Genomic DNA, 16,131 nt, shown 5'->3' with positions numbered 1-16,131 from the left:
TGTGAGCAGTTAACTTTCTTTATCTGCTTCTCTAACCGAGGAAGGAATCAGTGCAGTGGTCAATTTGTCACCATGGTTACAGCTGCTGCTAATGAACATCAATTAATCACAACCTATCCATCAAATAGCAGCATCGGGGGTGTTTTAAATTATTAATAGAAGATTTACTAATTTATTATTCCAGTTAATTAAAATACTCTGTATGATTGTCATTAGGAGTAAAGTTACCATTAAAGTCTTATAACATTTTTATCATTCTGCCCTTGGGGACCTATGTATTGAATGTGTTTATATTGCCCATAAAATTATGCAGAGGCTTGCTATAATACCCCTTTAATCTGGGACACCTATGCTTTATACAGGTTCTGTGGCTGACTGAAACCAGTGAAATGCAGGCTTGACGTCAGCCAGCCACAGAACCTGTGTAATTCATATATGTCCCAGTTTAAAGGGATAGTATGGTAAGCCTATATAAAAGGCTAATTAGCACTACAGATTGCAGTCCCCATTACTACCAACACAAAGTAAGCTGTGTGTACCTATGTATGAAACTTCTCGCAGTTTGGCCCTGCTGCTTCGCGCCTCTCCGTCTCCGGAATCTGGCGCTGTGCCTGACTGTGCCACTGCCTCTGGTCCCTGTCTCTGTTAAGGTTCATACACAGTAGGCGATTTTCTGGATGATATCGCTCATTTTTACCCTCCTGAGTGTTATCATTTACAATATCGCCCAGTGTGTATTCTGTAAGCGATGCCCCATAGTAATCCTTTATTGGTGCACAGTCAGTCACACTGGTGCTGTAACTGCCCACAGTGCAGCCCAGAGCTCCTAATACTGGTATTGTTTTTTTGTCACTTGCCTTCAGTATGTGTTGTTTTTTTGTCACTTGCCTACAGTGCAGCCCAGAGCTTCTAATACAGGGCAGCATTACCCTTTAACAGGTGCACATGGTGCTGTATCTGTCCACAGTGCAGCCCAAAGCTCCTAATACTGGTATTGTTTTTTTTTTTTTTTTTGTCACTTGCCTTCAGTATGTGTTGTTTTTTTGTCACTTGCCTACAGTGCAGCCCAGAGCTTCTACTACAGGGCAGCATTACCCTTTAACAGGTGCACACGGTGCTGTATCGGTCCACACTGCAGTCCAGAGCTCCTGATAGTAATACAGGGCAGCAGTGACCCTTTATTGGTGCACAATGCTTTTTGGTGTGTGCTATCATTTCTATAATATAAGCGGTTATTAAAAGCGCAGTGTTTTAAATTAAAAAAAAATTGCACGTGTTTAGGGCCAGGGCCATCATTATCTAGAGAAATCAGGAAAATTTGATATTTATGTTTTCTGGAGATGGAGATAAGTTTGGGGTCTATTTACCATGCCTTGGATGGAGATACAGTGGATGGAGATAAAGTACCAGCCAACCAGCTCTATACTGTCATTTTTCAAATACAGCCTGTGCTGGTACTTTATCTCCGTCCACTTAGTAAATAGACCCCTTTGTCTCTTCTCCAGCGGCAGTTGAAACACAGTTCAAAATTCAAATAGAGGAGCCACACCAACTGCCACCCCAAACACTGCCAAACATCGCCGGCCGAGACTCACTGGCAGTTGGTGTGGCTCCTCAGTTTGAATTTTGGACTGCGCTGCAACTGCCACTGGAGAAGTTCACACCTGGTCCAGTGACTTATATATTATATATGATACAGTTTGAAAACCAGCAAGTTAAATATCACAGATGTTCAAGACATATACAGTTTTTGGGATTAATAATCCCCTCCTCTCATCTAGTGCGGCTCCATCGCAGGCGTGCACTCCCAGCGTGACAAGGCGATCCGTCCGCCCTAGCCTCTCCAGGAGTGCACAGAGAAGCTCTCCCGTTCTAGTGAAGGGGGTGCGTCTTCATCATGGGCACGCGCGTCCGACCGGACGGAGACGCTCTTGGCGTGGCTCCATCTGTATTTCACTTCAGGTTTATGGTCAGGCTGTCAATCATAATACTAAGTCACCATTAGGGTGGCCAATTCCAGACCATTTTTTTTCAATGCCAGAAATCGGGTTTGAAAAATTGTCAACCCTGGTATTCCTGGGACTGGTTTATTTTCAGTGGGTCCCCCAGCCCAGCACGCTTAACTCACCCTAATCTGGACGGACGGGAGGGTGGGTCACTTGCTGAGAGGAGGTGAGGTTCGGTCACTGGGCGGATCGTTGTGCAGCGCGAGCTCTGACTTCACGCCACACTGCGCACAGCCGGAGGCTGGGGGAGCCGGACAGCGGCTGTGCCTCCTGAGGACACTCAACATTGACCAGCATTAAAAAAAACAAAGGGGCTGGCTAATCCCGTAATCCCTGGGATTGGAGCTTCCAATCCCAGGTATTGAATAACAGCCAAAATCCCGGGATCCTGTCCTGCCACCATAGTCACGACACATGACTGTTTAGGCCTGGAGGAACCCATGGCGACTGCCTCAAGTCCCAACACAGGGGGGTAATTCAGAGTTGATCGCAGCAGCAAATTTGTTAGCAGTTGGGCAAAACCATGTGCACTGCTGGGGGGGGGGGGGGGGGGGGAGGTTAGATATAACATGAGCAGAGAGAGTTAGATCTGGGTGGGGTGTGTTCAAACTGAAATCTAAATTTCAGAGTAAAAATAAAGAGGCCAGTATTTACCCTGCATAGAAACAATATAACCCACCCAAATCTAACTCTCTCTGCACATGTTACATCTGCCCCACCTGCAGTGTAAAATGGTTTTGCCCAATTGCTAACAAATTTGCTGCTGCGATCAACTCTGAATTACCCCCATACTGTACTGTATATGTGGTTCAATCTGACGCCGCCTTGTATGGCGCCACCTTCTAGTGGTGTGTAAGCCAACACCTCACCTCACCTGCCATTGGCTGAGGGTATCGGAACGCTCATCATCATGGATAATGGGTTCCCTGAAGAGGCACCTATTGGGGTGCAGGACTGTCCCATGCCCTTGTCCAATAGTGAGTCTGTTCAGGTTTTAGGTTGTTGCACGCTGTCCCTGAATCCACCTGCTGTACTGTGTCACACCCACACACCTGATTATTGTTTCTTTATCGTTGCATGTAGATGTATGCTGTATGTGGATGGTGGAACTTGGAAGATACAGAAACAGAGAATAAACAATTGTTAAATAAACCTCTCCCTCTCTCTCTCTCTCTCTCTCTCTCTCTCTATATATATATACTGATTCATTTTTCCTGTACTGCTCTCACATCCTGACATGGTGATAGCGATCAGAGGATTTCAGTGTTATAAATTCTGCTGCAATGCTTGTTAAATTAATAGCTTCTTCATGTAGGATAGGAGGCAGCAGGCAACGGCTATCGATGATAATACCCAGCTTCTGCTGTCTTGGAGGCTTGGTAAATAGGGAGAAGTCTTATCTCCAGTGTAGATTCTCTGGGTTGAGGGGGAATGGGGTGCTGGGGGTAATACAGTATGACCAACACTGGCATCCCGATACGCAGAGTCCCAAGTGAGTATGTTGTCCTCTACCCTCACCTAATCTTCCCTTCCCACAGCCTAACCCTAACACCCCCCCCCCCCCGTCCCCCCCCCCGTCCGCAGCCTAACCTAACCCTCCCCAGCGGTGCCTAAACTTAACCACCCCTACCTGCAGTCTAAACCTAATCCTCCCCTCCCCACAGCCTTACCCTCCCTAGGGCTGCTTAACACCCCTCCCCGCAGACTAACCCTAACCACAACACCCCCACCGTGGTTAAAATGTAGGAGAACCCAGCATACATATGATCAGGTTGGCGACGGTCAGGATTCCAAGTGTTGTCGCAGTTCCGGCGCCTGGATTTTGCCCGTGTGTCAGGATTCCGGTGCCTCATCCTGACCGCATCCCATTTAGGGGCCCTCAGTGCCTCTCCTCTTTTCTCTTCTAACATAGTGACCTTGCACAGATGAGTAGAACATTGAATAAGGGCACGGCAAACTTATTTAGTAAATACTGTATATAACATTAGTTTCCCTTTAAATGTGTCTTTGAGCGGTTAAACGAAAATTCCTAGATTCCTTGTATTTACTAACACACGCATATTATATGGTATGTGATCAGTAATGTTATGGTCTATTTAATGCACCTATTGTAGGTCGGCCCTGTAACAGGACTCAGAGGCGGCATTACACTGTCTGCCACGTGCGGGACGCCTGCCTGACGCAAGGATATCGGTGACTGTCACTAACAGCAGGCAGCATTGCACTGTCTGCCACGTGAGCGACGCCTGCCTGACGCAGGGATATCATTGACTGTCACTAACAGGAGGCGGCATTGCACTGTCTGCCACGTGAGGGACTCCTGCATGACGCAGGGATATCGGTGACTGTCACTAACAGCAGGTGGCATTGCACTAACAGCAGGCGGCATTGCACTGTCTGCCACGTGAGCGACGCCTGCCTGACGCAGGAATATCAGTGACTGTCACTAACAGGAGGTGGCATTACACTGTCTGCCACGTGAGCGACGCCCGCCTGACGCAAGGATATCGGTGACTGTCACTAACAGCAGGCGGCATTGCACTGTCTGCCACGTGAGCGACGCCTGCCTGACGCAGGGATATCGGTGACTGTCACTAACAGCAGGCGGCATTGCACTGTCTGCCACGTGAGGGACGCCTGCCTGACGCAGGGATATCGGTGACTGTCACTAACAGGAGGCGGCATTGCACTGTCTGCCACGTGAGGGACGCCTGCCTGACGCAGGGATATCGGTGACTGTCACTAACAGGAGGCGGCATTACACTGTCTGCCACGTGAGCGACGCCTGCCTGACGCAGGGATATCGGTGACTGTCACTAACAGGAGGTGGCATTGCGCTGTCTGCCACGTGAGCGACGTCTGCCTGACGCAGGGATATCGGTGACTGTCACTAACAGGAGGCGGCATTGCACTGTCTGCCACGTGAGGGACGCCTGCCTGACGCAGGGATATCAGTGACTGTCACTAACAGGAGGCGGCATTGCACTGTCTGCCACGTGAGGGACTCCTGCATGACGCAGGGATATCGGTGACTGTCACTAACAGCAGGCGGCATTGCACTGTCTGCCACGTGAGCGACGCCTGCCTGACGCAGGGATATCAGTGACTGTCACTAACAGGAGGCGGCATTACACTGTCTGCCACGTGAGGGACTCCTGCATGACGCAGGGACATCAGTGACTGTCACTAACAGGAGGCGGCATTGCGCTGTCTGCCACGTGAGGGACGCCCGCCTGACACAGGGATATCGGTGACTGTCACTAACAGGAGGTGGCATTGCGCTGTCTGCCACGTGAGGGACGCCCGCCTGACACAGGGATATCGGTGACTGTCACTAACAGGAGGCGGCATTACACTGTCTGCCACGTGAGGGATGCCTGCCTGACGCAGGGATATCAGTGACTGTCACTAACAGGAGGCGGCATTGCACTGTCTGCCACGTGAGGGACTCCTGCATGACGCAGGGATATCAGTGACTGTCACTAACAGGAGGCGGCATTGCGCTGTCTGCCACGTGAGGGACTCCTGCATGACGCAGGGATATCGGTGACTGTCACTAACAGCAGGCGGCATTGCGCTGTCTGCAACGTGAGGGACGCCCGCCTGACGCAGGGATATCGGTGACTGTCACTAACAGCAGGCGGCATTGCACTGTCTGCCACGTGAGGGACGCCTGCCTGACACAGGGATATCGGTGACTGTCACTAACAGGAGGCGGCATTGCACTGTCTGCCACGTGAGGGACGCCTGCCTGACACAGGGATATCGGTGACTGTCACTAACAGGAGGCGGCACTGCACTGTCTGCCACGTGAGGGACGCCTGCCTGACACAGGGATATCGGTGACTGTCACTAACAGGAGGCGGCACTGCACTGTCTGCCACGTGAGGGACGCCCGCCTGACGCAGGAATATCGGTGACGGTCACACAGACATGGGTGAGGGAGCATCGCTGTGTTCTCCTCCTCCAGATTTGTCCTCTCCGGTTCCCTGTGCACTTTCTCATGCTCAGTTTTTGTGGTAGGTCGCTGCCAGGGCTTGCCAGTCAGACGTCTGGCATATACTTTCTAGTGGCACACAGGCTGTGCAGAATGTTCCAGCGCTATCCTGTGACATCTGTCCAACGGGAAAATTGCCCTTTAGAAAATAATCAGCATTCCGATCTGTCTGGCACATTATAAATCTTTTGACATTAATTAAATAAGAAATATTCTTTAATAGGAACGTTTTCTTATTATTACAATCGCAACCGGGAGTTTTTGAAATACAGGTTGTTATTATATTTAAATAAATATTAATAAGCAGAGTCTGAGTTTCATCAGCCTTGCAAGACCCGACCCCCCCCCCCCCACCTCCATCTATGTTCCACTGATTCCCCGACTGAACCTCCCCCCTCCATTATAAGGTTTCCAGTACTAGGCCGTATTGCAATTTATATAGCTTGCATGTGCACTCTTTGTGACGCTCGTAAAATTGTCAGCCGCTAAGCCTTTGAGCTCACTGATTTGGTCCAGATACTATTATGGTCTTGTCAGCGTTCTGCGAGACGCCGGTAAAGTAATAGCGAGCGTGTACAACTGTCTGTAATTCAGATATCTGTGAATGGAAACATCGTATCTGCAGCGTTATAGTAAGTGGAACATCGTATCTGCAGCGTTATAGTAAGTGGAACATCGTATCTGCAGCGTTATAGTAAGTGGAACATCGTATCTGCAGCGTTATAGTAAGTGGAACATCGTATCTGCAGCATTATAGTAAGTGGAACATCGTATCTGCAGCGTTATAGTAAGTGGAACATCGTATCTGCAGCGTTATAGTAAGTGGAACATCGTATCTGCAGCGTTATAGTTAGTGGAACATCGTATCTGCAGCGTTATAGTAAGTGGGTGTTATCATCTTCTGCATTAAGCCGATTTGGGTGGTCATTCCGAGTTGTTCGCTCGCTGCCGTTTTTAGCAGAATAGCGATCTGGCTAAAAATGGGCGATTCTGCGCATGCGTATGGGCCGCAGGGCGCACGCACTAAGTATTTTCACACAAAACTATGCAATTTTACACAGGTCCGAGCGACGCTTTTCAGTCGCTCTGCTGATCGACAGGAAGTGGGTGTTTCTGGGCGGAAACTGAGCGTTTTCCAGGAGTGTGCTAAAAAACGCAGGCGTGTCAGCCTAAAACGCAGGAGTGGTTGGAGAAACGGGGGAGTGGCTGGCCGAACGCAGGGCGTGTTTGTGACGTCAAACCAGGAACTAAACGGACTGAGGTGATCGCAATCTAGGAGTAGGTCTGGAGCTACTCAAAAACTGCAGGGAAATATTTAACAGAAGAACTGCTAACCTTTCGTTCGCAATTCTGCTAAGCTAAGATACACTCCCAGAGGGCGGCGGCCTAGCGTGTGCAATGCTGCTAAAAGCAGCTAGCGAGCGATCAACTCGGAATGAGGGCCATGATTTGCTTTTGAAATTATTGTATTTTTGGGTCTATAGGGGGGAAAATAAAGAAGGCAAAAGTCAGGGAACAATTATATTTGTATGATCGCTTCTTGGTGCAATAATGCTTCTCCGGAAATGTCATCCAATAGATGACTCTAAAAATGGTGATTATAGGCCTCATTTAGTGTTAGACGTCAAGCAAGTGAAGAGACGGGCACGTGCCGGGCTGCGGGGAGGGAGGGGGCGATGTATAATGTGTGGATCCCTTGTATTTAAAAATGGTGGTGCACGTTCTTCTTTTTGTTTATTTTGATTCTAACTATTATAAGACCTGTTCTCTCTATATATACACAGGAGAAGGATATATATATATATATATATATATATATATATATATATACAGGGGCAGTTATATGGACTGGAACAAGGAGACCTTGCAGTCATTCGATGTCACCCCACGTGGGTTGTACTTGTTATATCATGCAATGAAAAGACTGGAGAAGTGGACTCGTGGAGAAGTTGACCATAGCTACCAACCAGGTTGAAGGTTTCATTTCAGTAATATCATAGGTAATCACTGGTCCACTTCTCCACTTTTTTCACTGCTTGATACATCAACCCCTTGGAGTGCTACCCAATGACTACAAGGACCGTGTGAAAGGTCTCCTTGTTCCAGCTTTCAGTGCTTGATACTGTACATCGACCCTCGATTCTAATAGTCCAGCGGGAGCCTGGCTGCAAAAGGACCCCTAGCAGTAGCTATGATGCAGTAACGACTTCAAGCTTCTTGTAACTCTGGCAGCCTGATTGGATGCATTTATATACCAGGAGCCAAGATCCTAGCCACCACCAGCCCTCTCATTGCTGGCTCTTACCTTCCAGGGCTGGATAAGGTTACCTTTTACCTCAGGAGTCGGACCCCCTACCAGCAGGGGCTCCACAAGATCTAGATCGCTGGGGGTAAGTAGCATAGTACTTGCTTCCCAGGACAGCTCTGTTGCCAGCGGAGCTCTTGCTGGATGACAGGCGCTTTCAGCAGAGTCCAGTCAGTCTTTGGAAGACATCTAGAAGTGGTGGCTTGAGCCAGCACCTTGCCCACTTGTGGACCAGGCGCCACTTGGTTTCTTCTTGGTAGGATTGGACTCTCATGGTGGTCACCATTATTTTGCAGACATAATAAAACAGCAAACATAGGCCCCCATTTATCAAGCCTTGGAGAGTGATAAATAGCTTGGTGATAAAGAACCAGCCAATCAGCTTCTGACTGTCATTTTTCAAACACAGCCTGTGACATATCAGGACCTGATTGGCTGGTACTTTATCACCCTGCAATTTATCACTCTCCAAGGCTTGATAAATGGGGGCCATAAATTATTGTTAGAACACCCTTTTTGCTGCAGTTATGACTGGAGATATCCTAAGAGGAGCGTGTCCTGGCGGCGCTAGGCGATATTGGCCATGCCGGTGGCGGTCTTTCCTGCAGACTGGTGTTAGGTGCCGCGGTCCGTGGCGCCGCTCGGTCTGCTTCCGAGCCACGCTTACGGCCGCCGCACCTCCCTCCCTGCCCGGCGCCTAGCAACGCCAGGACTCCGTGCGTACTGTAGCCGCCGGGTCCCTGGCAACGCTAGGACGCCGGGCGTCCTCAGCCGCTGGGTCCATAGCAACGGGGACGCCATTGGCGGACCGCGTTCCCCGTTGCCAGATAAGATTGATTAGTTGCTCATGCAGCAGGGCAGCTGCACGGCAACTAGTAATTAGGGTCTGGGGGCTGGTCTTGCTGGCCCTCCTGTCATTGGCCAGCAGGGTCTTTTTATGGGAGCCAGCACACTGCAGCCTCGCCGGTGATAGCTTCTGTATGCTGTTCCTGCCTTGCAACGTCTGTTCCTGGTCAGCTGTATCTGGTCGATCCTGCTCCCTGTGCTCCTGAGTCCTGGAGTTCTGAAGCCGGTCCTGGGAATCCTTCCTGTCCAAGTGAACCTGTTGCAGTCATCTGGGAGTTCTCGCTTGTTAGGGTTCTCTCCCGGTTTGGTGAGTAGCGGCTTCTGCCGCGCGTTGCGGCCTAGGCCGCTTAGTCCTTGTGTTAATTTTGTATTGGTGGTTTTTGCGGAGGTTTCCGCTTTTCACTGTCCTCCCCGGTACACGGCGGTGCAGTGTGGGGGTGTGGACAGTGGTATCTTTTGTTGTTCTTTTCCTTTGGCGGCGTGCTGCACATATATTTAGTTTTAGGGTAGTTAGTAGCCCCTAGCTTTCTGTTTGCTTTAGTTAGAGGTCCCCTTGTTATTATCCTGTCTCGGTTCACGCCTTGTCTCACTCTAAAGGGCCCTACACATTTAACGAGGTGCCGCCGAGGTGCCCGACGGCCGATACGGCCGACGGGCGACCCGGCGGCGGGGGGGGCAGTGACGGGGGGAGTGAAGTTTCTTCACTCCCCCCGTCACCCGGCTCCGTAGACTTGCAGGCAAATATGGACGATCTCGTCCATATTGGCCTGCATGCACAGCCGACGGGAGATCAGCGATGAACGAGTGCGGGGACGCGCATCGTTCATCGCTGGAGTCTCCACACTGAAAGATATGAACGAGTTCTCGTTCATTTATGAACGAGATCGTTCATATCTTTCAGAATATCGGCATGTGTGTAGGGCCTATAAGACCTGGGGGCATCGGAGTTGGGCAGACCTAATTCGACCTTCAAACGCGGCTGCCGTGGGCCCAAGAAACCATAGTCACTCAGGCGTGAACTGACCACACGGGTAAAACAATGGAGGTAGGGTGCTAGGGGCTATTCCCGTACCACCCCTTATTTCAGCGTCACGTCCTGGTGCTCTGGACTCACTACGCAACATCTCTCTAGTTCTGAGCATCAGGAACGTAACAACTGGGTTTCTGAAGACCACAGGTCACAACAGCTCCTTTACAGGACGTGCTGGGCTAACTACCGCTGCACAGAGGATACTGCACATCTGGCGACATGTAAGAACTGTGACATCGTCATATGATATTACACATCATACATTACATTCAATGCAAATTCAGTATTGGCACAAGGGGTGCTAAGTGGGCTTAACCTTTACTGTTCTGGTGCCCAACACCCTGCTCTCGCAACACTGCATACTGTATGTAAACAGACATTACACCAACATCATGCAATTGATTCATTTAACGTATACTAGTACAATCCTTTAGATTTAGAATATGACAGCGCAGGAAGCATTTCTGTTGACAGATAATGATATAGTACAATTCACCAAACTGACCCGGACAGGCCTTGCTATACCCACAGGGAGAGTGGGAAAGTAGCGAGAGATTGCAGTGAAAGGTGTAGCTAAAATAGGTGCAGGGGGTGTGGCTGCTAGGGGGCCCGTCATATGAGCTCCTCCCCTGCACCTGATCAAAGAGCTGTGCGCTACTGTACAGACCACAGTCTGAGGGGGAAAGGGGGGTGCTAGGGGTGCCCAGTAAGAAATGGAGGAGGGTGGGGTGCTACTTGTGCCCTTAAGGAATGAAGGGGAGTGAGGTGGTTTGCCCCGTAAGGAATGGAGGGGGGGGGGGGGGGTGCTAGGTGTGACCAGTAAGGAATAAAGGGAAGCTAGGTGTGCCCAGTGAGGAATGGAGGGGAGGGGTGCTAGGTGTGCCCAGTGAGGAATGGTGGAGGGAGGGGGGCTAGGTGTACCCAGTAAGGAATGGAGGGGGTGGGGTGCTATGTGTGCCCAGTAAGGAATGGAGGGGTGCTAGGTGTGCCCAGTAAGGAATGGAGGCGGTGGGGTGCTAGGTGTGACCAGTAAGGAATGGAGGGGATGGGGTGCTAGGTGTGACCAGTAAGGAATAAAGGGAAGCTAGGTGTGCCCAGTAAGGAATGGAGGGGGGTGGGGTGCTAGGTGTGCCCAGTAAAGAATGGAGGGGGTGGGGTGCTAGGTGTGCCCAGTAAGGAATGGAGGGGGGGGGGGGGGGGTGCTAGGTGTACCCAGTAAGGAATGGAGGGGGTAGAATGCTAGGTGTGCCCAGTAAGGAATGGATGGGAGGGGTGCTAGGTGTGCCCAGTAAGGAATGGAGGGGGTGGGGTGCTAGGTGTGCCCAGTAAGGAATGGAGGGGAGTGGTGCTAGGTGTGCCCAGTAAGGAATGGAGGGGAGGGGTGCTAGGTGTGCCCAGTAAGGAATAGAGGGGGTGGGGTGCTAGGTGTACCCAGTAAGGAATGGAGGGGAGTGGGATACTAGGTGTGCCCTGTAAGAAATGGAGGGGAGTGGGATACTAGGTGTGCCCAGTAAGGAATGGAGGGGGATGGAGTGCTAAGTGCGCCTAGTAAGGGATGAAGGGGGGTGGGGTGCTAAGTGTACCTAGTAAGGGGTGCAGGGGAGGGGGGTGCTACGTGTGCCCAGTTTGGGGGGGGGGGGGGGGGGGACAGTGCTACAAAGTTCTAGGTACGTTCCTGATTGCAGTTCACATGCTTGCTCTTTGGAGGTAATTCAGACCTGATCGCTAGCAGGCGATTTTTGCAGCCCTGCGATCAGATAGGGGCAGTGTATTTTAGCTGTGCAAGTGTGCGATTGCATGTGCTGGCGAGTTGTGCAAACTTATTTTGTGCAATGTCTGCGCAGCCCAGGACTTACTCAGCCGCTGCAATCACTTCAGCCTGTCCGGTCCCGGAATTGACGTCAGACACCCGCCCTGCAAACGCTTGGACATGCCTGCGTTTTTCTAGACATTCCCTGAAAACGCTCAGTTGCCACCCACAAACGCCCTCTTCCTGTCAATCTCCTTGCGTTCTGCCGTGTGGTCGCTTTTTTCTCACCATCCCGTCGCAGGGCGCCGATCCCCGTTGCAGCGCATGTGCAGTTCAGATCCGATCGCCCACTGTGCGAAAACGCAGCCTAGCGATCAGATCTGAATTACCCCCTTTGTCCAGCCTTCCCACTTTATGGGGTAAATTTACTAAAGTGTGAGTTTTGCCCATGGCAACCAATCAGTTTCTAGTTATCATTCATCTATCACCTTCTATACGATAATAGCTAGAATCTGATTGGTTGCTATGGGCAACATCTCCACATCTAAAAAAAACCCTCACACTTTAGTAACTAAACCTCTATGTGTAGGAATAATAATTTAGAGACAAATTCTTTATGTGTCAGGGGCTGGAATGCTCCAATATAAGCAGAGCCCACACCCCTGAGCCCGGATAATACAGCAACTGGGAAACGTCCACACAACAATATTTATGGGACAGAAATAGAAAGCGTATTTCAGAGTTCTGCTTCATTGTAAACAGCGCTGCTTTCTAGAACCCTCTTCAGTTCTGCCAGGATGAGCCAATGGCCAGTCAGAGTAAGGAAAGCAGAAGCCGAGTGATTGATTGATTTATTGATTAACTGAGTGATTCATTCATTATTAATAATGTTATTTATATAGCGCTCTTTCTCCAACAGGACTCAAGGCACTTTACAGACCTCAAAAACAATGCACATAGGGGGTCATTCCGAGTTGATCGCACGTAGCAACTTTTTGCTGCCCGTGCGATCAACTAGACGCCGCCTATGGGGAGGGGTTTTTTTGCATAGCAAGGCTGCAATCGCTTTGTGTAAAACAAGACCAGGGTAAGACTTACTGTACTTACCTTGTGCGATGAATCCAGCGTTGCAGGTCCCGGAATTGACGTCAGACATCTGCCCTCCAAACGCCTCGACACGCCTGCGTTCGGATCTTCACGCCCAGAAAACGGTGAGTTGACGCCCCGGAACGCCTTCCTCCTGTCAATCTTCTTGCGGTCACCACTGCAACCACTTTCTTCACTAGCGGCGACGCTGCGTCGACGGGCAACGACACGCCTGCGCAATGCGGGCGCAGCGCATGCGCAGTTCCGACCCACTCGCACGGCTGCGACGAAGCGCAGCGTGCGATTGGGTCCGAATGACCCCCGCAATACAGAAGATCTAAGTAATGCAGCAACTGACAAGCCACACAGACATAAAAAGAAAAACTTGAGCACACATAAGCATCATGCAAGGTTGGTGTAGGCATTTTGTGTATTCCACCCTCACAGGTGCCAGGTAAGGCAGCCATCTTGGGCACGCTGCGTAGGATTACCCTGGGGGGAATAGTCTACCCCTAGAAGAGATGACACAAAATGGGGTGATTTCAGCGTCCTAATGCTAAGAGTAGGGTAACAACGAAACCATGTATTTTTCATCCCATCCACAAGCGTACCAGATGAGGCAGCCATGTTGGGAGCACTACGAAGGTTACACTGTGGGAGGTGAGCCATACAAGGAACCAATGCGTACATTGTGTAGTAGTATGATATACCCTGTTTGAAAAGATCCACATGAAGAACATCCTGCCCACAGAGGAACCATCCGAGGCCACCATCTGAGGTGCACTGTGTAGGTCACACTGGCAGGGTGTGCAATCAGTGGAGGTACACATTACAGGAACAGCGCACAGTGGGGTGAAAGAGAGATAAAAAAAACACATGGTAAAAAAAAAAACCATTTGCAGGTAACCAACGGAGGGTGAAATTAGGATAAAACTATAAATGTCCTGGTCTCATGAGAGCAGTACGGGTGGGTATGAGAATGTGGGGAGAACCCTCAAGTCCATTGGAAACGTCCCTGCTAAACCTGGTCCTGGTGCTCTGCCCCCACAGCTCCCTGCTTATGTTGAGGGTTAGACCTGGGGGTAGACCTGATGTTCTCAGCCGGAGGGGTGGTAAGCCTGGTCCTGGAGGTCTCATGGCAGAGGTGTGGAGAGGCCACATAATGACTGATTGACAGATTGAATGCACCAGACAAATCCCTCATTATGTTGTCTCTGAAGTTTAAACGCAGAAATTTGGGGGAATCGGGATAGAACTATTTGCCCGGCCAGTCCCGCTGCCACTACCAAACCTGAGGATGGCTTTGCGCTTCTTAGTTTGTTATTTCATGTCCCTTTTGTTACTGTTCCCGTGGAGAGGAGTTTGTGCTCATCAGCCAATACATCACATTGGGATAAATGTTTTCATAACTCACTGTCGTTTTTCTAAATACAGAAGAACAGACGATCATTTATCCCGATATTACGCACACACCGGAACCCTTCATGCAAACACATCCTCTATTGTCATGGTACGAATTACAACGCTGTGAAATAACAGTTCTCACCCTGAATGGAGCGTATCATGCTACAGAACTGCAGCAGGTGGTATGCTCGGGCGTTTGCAGAATTGCACGGTCCAGAGGGATCATTGATCCCTATCCCAGGGAAGGGGGTGGGGGGAGCAGAAAAGCTAAATAAATGGTTTATTCATAAAAAGTACAATAAGAGAAGATGTGATAAGTATACAATGGAATATAACGCAGTGGGGTGAGGGGTCAGTTCTGTGGCCGGTAAATCCTTTCTGATATTGCGTTATCATGTCTGACATTTATATTGTGTTATTGGGCCTGTAAAGATCTGAGGGAATGAAGGGCGATTGTCAAAATCACTAATTTCTGGCAACTTTTTTGCCATGAGATTTAATGCATTCCTCTAGAGGCACGACCCAGCGTTTGGGTTGGGTAATACGTATTGGTGGCCATTCCGAGTTGATCGCTAGCTGCATTCGTTCGCTGTGCAGCGATGAGGCAAAAAAAAGCACTTATGTGTATGTGGCGCACTGCGCACGCGCAAAGTCATATTACAACGATCGATGTAGTTTCAGCGAAGCTTTTCAGTCGCACTGCTGGCCGCAGAATGATTGACATGAAGTGGTCGTTTCTGGGTGTCAACTGACCGTTTTCAGGGAGTGATCGAAAAAACGCAGGCGTGCCAGGAAAAACGCAGGCATGGCTGGGCGAACAGGAACTGAACAGTCTGAAGTGATCGCAAGCGCTGAGTAGGTATTGAGCTACTCTAAAACTGCACAAAATAATTATGCCGCCGCTCTGCGATCCTTTCGTTCGCACTTCTGCTAAGCTAAAATACACTCCCAGTGGGAGGCGGCATAGCGTTTGCACGGCTGCTAAAAACTGCTAGCGAGCGATCAACTCGGAATGACCACCATTGTTCTATCTCTTTGGGATTTGCCTCTGGAAAATCCATCTGTGCCTATTTTTGCAGTTTGCACCAGTCATGGTGAAAAGAGTTGCACGTCTCTTCAAAGTCCAGCGCACAACTGTCATGGGGCACCTACCACAACCATCCAAACATTGGCCTGTTCTTTCTAAACGAACGCTAAGCTTTGCCTAATTCATGTCTAATTTAGGTCATTTGGGAAATTGCCGTTACCGCCAACCACGCCCCCTGTTTTAGTCCTGCTAGGGGCATGCCCATTCGAATGCCTCCAATCTGCCCAGATCACTTCACTGACGCCCCCACAGATGCCTTCAGCTTGGCTCATAAATACATGTACTTACCTATAAGAGTGCAGACTTCTTGAGGTGAAATTTCTCGCTGTGCCTTGTACGTTCAGTAACCTTATTGGAAGCTATTACCCGACTGCAGGTTTATACTGTAAATGATAGTACACAAATTGGTTCCTATGGAAAATTCTCTTCTCCTTATAGCCAAGTTGTAGTCGCTGGGAGTAAGCAATGGAAACACAAGCTTAGCATTCTTTACCATGCCTAGCTCAGGTGGCCTGGATGAACTACGTCTCATGCATGCCAGATAGTATACGCTGCGCAGTGGAAAGTTGTGATTAAGTAGCTGGATTGCTGGATAACGGGCGACATGAAGGGTTTCGGAA

At 49.8% G+C, this 16,131-nt stretch overlaps 1 protein-coding gene across 1 annotated transcript in view; it reads left to right on the top strand.

Annotated features, from left to right (window-relative positions):
• Positions 1-5,651: 5,651 nt before the first annotated feature.
• GPR20 (G protein-coupled receptor 20) overlaps positions 5,652-16,131 on the top strand; it is a 141,492-nt gene continuing 131,012 nt past the window's right edge. Inside the window, exon 1 of the mRNA XM_063921197.1 lies at positions 5,652-6,025. The gene's annotated coding sequence lies outside the window, so the exon portion shown is untranslated. The remainder of the gene's footprint in view (positions 6,026-16,131) is intronic.

The sequence above is a fragment of the Pseudophryne corroboree genome, chromosome 5 (genome assembly GCF_028390025.1).
Source record: "Pseudophryne corroboree isolate aPseCor3 chromosome 5, aPseCor3.hap2, whole genome shotgun sequence".
Lineage (NCBI taxonomy): Eukaryota > Metazoa > Chordata > Amphibia > Anura > Myobatrachidae > Pseudophryne > Pseudophryne corroboree.
Note: the sequence above shows the minus strand (reverse complement) of the source record. Positions and strands in the feature narration are given on the sequence as shown.